This window comes from Sciurus carolinensis, chromosome 8 (assembly GCF_902686445.1).
Source record: "Sciurus carolinensis chromosome 8, mSciCar1.2, whole genome shotgun sequence".
Taxonomy (NCBI): Eukaryota; Metazoa; Chordata; class Mammalia; order Rodentia; family Sciuridae; genus Sciurus; species Sciurus carolinensis.
This window is the reverse complement of record NC_062220.1, coordinates 125,073,860-125,079,915: the sequence shown is the minus strand read 5'-3', so window position 1 is coordinate 125,079,915 and position 6,056 is coordinate 125,073,860.

Genomic DNA, 6,056 nt, shown 5'->3' with positions numbered 1-6,056 from the left:
TTATGGCATTTGCAGGCAAATGGATACAGTTGGAGAATATCATGCTGAGATGAGCCAATCTCAAAAAAACAAAGGACGAATGATCTCGCTGATAAGTGGATGATGCCACATATAGGAGGTGGGAAGGGGGCAGGAATGGAGGAAGGAGGGATTCCATAGAGGGATAAGAGTGGTTGGAGGGGTGGGGGGGGATAACAGAATGAATCAAAAACTATTATCCTAGGTATATGTATGAGTACACAAATGGTATGTCTCTACTTCATGTACAAACAGAAAAACAAGATGTATCCCATTTGTTTAAAATAAAAATGAATTAAAAAAACAAAAAAGAAAAAAAAAGAAGAACAAAATTATGACATTTGTAGGCAAATGGATGAAGTTGGAGAATATCATGCTAAGTGAGATAAGCAAATCTCAAAAAATCAAAGTCCGAATGATCTCTCTGATAAGTGGATGATGACACATAATGGGAGGTGGGAGGGGGGCAAGAATGGAGGAAGGAGGAACTTTATAGAGGGAAAAGAGGGGTGGGAGGGGTGGGGCAAAAATAACAGAATGAATCAAAACTATTACCCTAGTTAAATGTATGAGTACACAAATGATATGCCTCTAGTTCATGTACAAACAGAGAAACAAGATGTATTCCATTTATTTACAATAAAAATAAATTTTAAAAAAGAAAAAGAACTCAAAATATCCCTATTTGTCAATTACATGATTCTATATTTAGAAGACCCAAAAATCTCTACCAGAAAACTTTTAGGACACACAAATGAATTCAGCAAAGTAGCATGATATAAAAGGAACACCCATAAATCAATTGTGTTCCTATACACCAATGATGAGTCAGCTGAAAGAGAAATTAGGAAAATTATCCCATTCACGATAGCCTCAAAAAAAAAATACTTGGGAGTTCATCTAACAAAAGAGATGAAAGGCCTCCACAAGGAAAACTACAGAACACTAGAAAAGAAATTGAAGAAACCTAAGAAGATGGAAAGTTCTCAGATGTTCTTGGATAGAAAGAATTAATGTTGTCACAATGGTTATATTACCAAAAGCATTATACAGATTTAATGCAGTTCCAATTAAAATCCCAATGACATTCCTCATATAACTAGAAAAAACAATCATGAAATTCATTTGGAAAAATATGAAACCCAGAATAGCCCAAGCATTCCTTATCAAGAAAAGTGAGGCAGGAGGCATCAAAATACCAGATCTTAAATTATACTACAGAGCTATAGTAACAAAAATGGCATGATATTGGCACCAAAAGAGAAATGAAGACCAATAGAACAGACTAGAAGACACAGAGACAAACCCACAGAAATACACTTACCTCATACTAAAAATATGGCACCATAAAACATACATTGTAGAAAAGATAGCCTCTTCAAAAAATGGTGCTGGGAAAACTGGAAATCCATATGGACTAGAAAAAAAAATTAATCCCTTTCACCTTGTGCAAAACTCAACTCAAAGTGGATCAAAGATGCAGTCATTGGAGTAGAGATACTACACAGACTAGAAGAAAATGTAGGCCCAACTCTTCATCAGGTCAACTTAGGAACTGAGTTCCTCAACAAGACTCATAAAGTGCAAGCATTAAAATCAAGGATCAGTAAACGGGATGATACTGAACTAAGAAACTTCTTCACAGCAAAGGATCCAATCCGAACATGAATAGAAAGCCTACAGAATGGAAAAAATATCTTTACCACATGTACCTCAGATAGACCATTAATCTCCAGGATATACAAAGATTCCCAAACAACACCAAAAAACCCCAAATAACTGAATCAATAAATGAGCAAAGGAAATGAACATACATTTCAAAGAAGAATAAATTGAATGGTCAGCAAACATGAAAAATGATCAACATCTATAGCAGTTAGAGAAATGGGAATTAAAATTAAACCGATAATTCATCTCACTTCACTGAATGGCAGTTACCAAGAATACATGTAACAAAAAATGCTGACAAGGATATGGGGAAAAATGTACACTCATGCACTGCTGGTGGGACTGCAAATTGGTGCAACCACTCTGAAAAGCAGTATGGAGATTCCTCAGCAAACTTGGAATGGAACCTCCATTTGACCCAGTCATCCCACTCCTCAGTATATAGCTAAAGGCTTTTAAATCAGTACACTAAATTGAAGCAGCCACATCAATGTTTATAGCAGCTCAATTCACTATAGCTAAGCTATGAAACCAAACTAGGGGCCCTTCGACAAATTAAAGAACAAAGAAAATGTGACATATGTACACCATGGAATATTACTCAGCCATAAAGAAGAATGGAATTAATACAACTGCAGGTAAATGGATGGAACTGGAGACTAACATGCTAAATAAAATAAACCAAACACAAAAAACTAAGTCCCATTGTTCTCTCTGATATGTTGATGCTAATATATAGTAAGCAGGGGAGGGAAGAATAGAAGTTCATTGGATTAGACAAAGGGAATGAAGGGAAGGGAAAGGAATGGGGAAAATAAGAAATTGCTAAGTCAAGGATTTCCCAAAATCATTTCTGATAGCCTTGGAGTTCTACATATTTGTTTGTAATAAAGTTACTGGTAAGAAAAATTACATTATCTCTGCCTTTTGTAGGAATGTTGATGTGAAAATCAATCATAAAATCAAAGACAATTGACAGATGAGTCTTCAAAATCAGAATTTTATGTGGGAATAAAGAATAGGGTTGTAGCTCAGGACACTGATGCACAGACTTGGGTGAACTCTGCTAAGTTTGAAGAACAAAGGAAAGATGCAAAGGTTTATTAGGAAGGGGAATGTGCACACACCCTTCATGGAGCTGTCAAGTGATGAAGCATGTGTTCAGCAGCTACTTGTGAAGCCAGTCTTAAGGTCATGGTTGGCAGTTCCATAAATAGATGCTAAGGGAAAAAAATATAGTCTTAAAGATAATGGCTCTTTCCCTGCACTGCTGGGTCAGTTCCTGGAAGAGCTGTCATTAACCTATAGTTTAGGAATTTGTGAGACAACTAGTTATGACTAAAATATTTTGCAAGAAATTTGAAAATGTATGGTACAAAACCATCTTTAATTTCAATAGACTATGAATGCTTTATAGCAACACAGAAACTTACAAAGTACCTAAGTCAGAAGCTGGACTCAACATATGGAAAATCAGTAAGTGCATACTGCATTGGTATATTCTAGTTAGATTTTTTGTTGTTGTTGTGTCCAAAACCTGGCAAGAACAAGAGAGATGAGAAAAAGGTTATTTTGGCTAAGAGTATTTTTTTTACTTCTAAAAATTTACTTTTAGATGTACATAACAGTAGAATATATTTTGACATTTTGTACATACATGGAGTATAATTTATTCTAATTAGGATCCCATTCTTCTATATGTATATGATGTGGTATTTCACTGGTGGTTTATTCACATATGCACATAAGAAAGTTATGTCCAATTTATTCTACTGTCTTTCCTATTCCCAACCTCCTCCCTTCCCTTCATTCATTTATTGTAATCCAATGGATTTGTATTATAACCCCCACACACTCACATTATTGTGTGTTATCATCCTACCAGAAAGAACATTTGGTCTCTTTTTTTGTTTGGAATTGGCTTATTTCACCTAGGATGATGGAATATAAGACTATCAGTTTACAAAAAAAGTCATAAGATAATTCTTCTGTAGGACTGAGTAATATTCCATTGTGTATATGTACCACATTTTCTTTATCCATTCATCCACTGAAGGGCATCTAGGTTGGTTCCATAGCTTATCTATTGTATACTGTTGGCTCATGGTTTTCAAGGTTCAGTCCATGGTTGGGTGACTCCGCAGTTATGGGCCTGAGTGTGAGGTGGAAGATGTGATAAAGGAAAGCAGCTCAGGTCAGGGCACGTGTGACTATGCATATGGACATGTTGAGGGCTAGTACTTAACGTTTCACACCAGGACCTGGGAGAAAGAAACCTGTACAATGCAGTTCCTATTTTTAATAGGAAATTGTGCACTTGCACACACCCCCAGTACACTTTTTTTTTAAAAAAAACAAGTATTGTTTGGCCTGGGAAAAGATGTGCTGTCATTGTAATTTTAAAACCTTAAAAAATTTGGGAAAATGAAAAGAAAGAATGTAGAAGGCTACTGGCATTTTGACAAAAAACGTTTTACTGAGTTTTGGAGAGTAAGAAAATACTATGATGTGCCAAAGTGTCAGCCTGGCATCCATGTTCATAAATGTGAGCTAAGAACTCTCCTTCCAGCAGGCACTCTTCTCCAGTCATATTTCCTGTTTCCCTGTGGACTTCACAGGTAGCAGATGTGGGGTGGGTTTGGCTGGCCGAGGGTTCTGCAGGCCTGTACCAAGGGAACCTCACTGCATGGGGTAGAGAGAAGGCATCCACAAAAGATCAATAGAAATGACAAAGTGCTCTTCATGTTTATCACTGATCCACTCCTGAGATTTAAAGCAATGGAACTCACTTGCTAAGGCTGGTACATCATGATATTTCCATCATATGGGACACAAATATTTATTGAATTAAAATCTCATTAAATAATATTCCATCATGTCTTCCTATGATAAATGCCTCTATGTTGCAGACGAGTATCCAAAATAAGTTGAAATATGCACTTCTCTGCTTTGACAACCTGTAGACTGAAGAAGACAGTAACACATTCTCATGTCTGTTCATTCTTACCTCTGGGACAGACATTTTTTGAGCACTTGGTATACATACTTCCACTTAATTTCCAGAAAGAAATTAGTCATTTTTAAAAGAATTTGGCAACAAACTATCGTTTAAAAAATTTTCAACTCAGTCTCCTAGTCAGTGATGGATGTGGCAGGCTAGACTCATCTTTCTGTCTAAATTCTCACTGTCTCACGAGACCTCTGATCAACTTTTAACTTTATTAGAATGTCTGACTGTGTTAGAATGTTCATGAATCAATTACCTACCTCTTCTCAAATAGAAGAAAGGATTTTGTCCTAGCATAATTTAAATTAGTCACAAACATTTTACCTGCTAGTTCCATCCACTGGAATAATATTAGTCACAAACAGCAATTTCCTCTGGAAACTGAGTATACTGTAGAAGATAATTGCTCCTGCTACTAATGCTGCTGATACTCAGCTGAAGATTCATAAGTGATTTCTGCATATTGTTGATCCTGAAGTTTCTGATGTACAAAAAAAGAGATTTCAGTAATCATTACCTAACACCACTTATAGCTCTCCATCCTGTTCTGAAATAGCTGAGTTTTTTCCTCTTGAGACTAATTCTGGGCAGCAAGTAAGAACTGTAGAGATGAGCAGGTTAGTGAATTTACTCTAACATTGAGCTGAGTTCATCTCCATTCAGCAAAGTAGGGCAAAATGGCTTTGGCTTCTGTTCCTGTGGGCTTGGACACTGGGGATCAATTAGAAGGCAAAGGAGGAGACATAAGGCTTGCTGGAGGAAGGCTCTGCACACAAGGTGCAGCACCTCCTCCTTCTGTCCCCCTACAGAACAGAGGAAGGAAGTGTGACATGTCTCATTGTTCCCACTTGAACAAGGTAATAGCAAAGGAGAATGTGTGAACAAAGAAATAACATAGGGGACACTGCACAAGGGTAAAAAACTTTGTGTTTTCAGCATAAGATGATACTAGAAGAGAAAGCAGTGAGCACTGAATGTGTTCTGAGTATGCTTTCTTAGTGACTTTGGCTTCTTGTGGCAGGAGAACTTGATGACATCAGGGCTGCTGCTCAATGGCAGGACCTAGTTGCTTAGCCTGGCCAACTGGAACACAGCTTGGGGTTTTAATATTTTAAAATCTCAATAAACTTTCAGCAGTGAATGTCATAATTATGAAAATATTCCTCTTGGAGTACAAACTCAGAAACTTCAGACAAAGTGAGACTAGGTGATATTATTGAATTGAGTTGATTTGGTTTAGGTTTAAATAAGGGGGACATTTTGGAGGTGTGATTTTCCTATCATAAGGATACACGTTTTGTTTTTTAAAGAACAGGCACTTTCATAACAAATTGGAAATGCTAAGAGTAAGCTTGCACTTAAA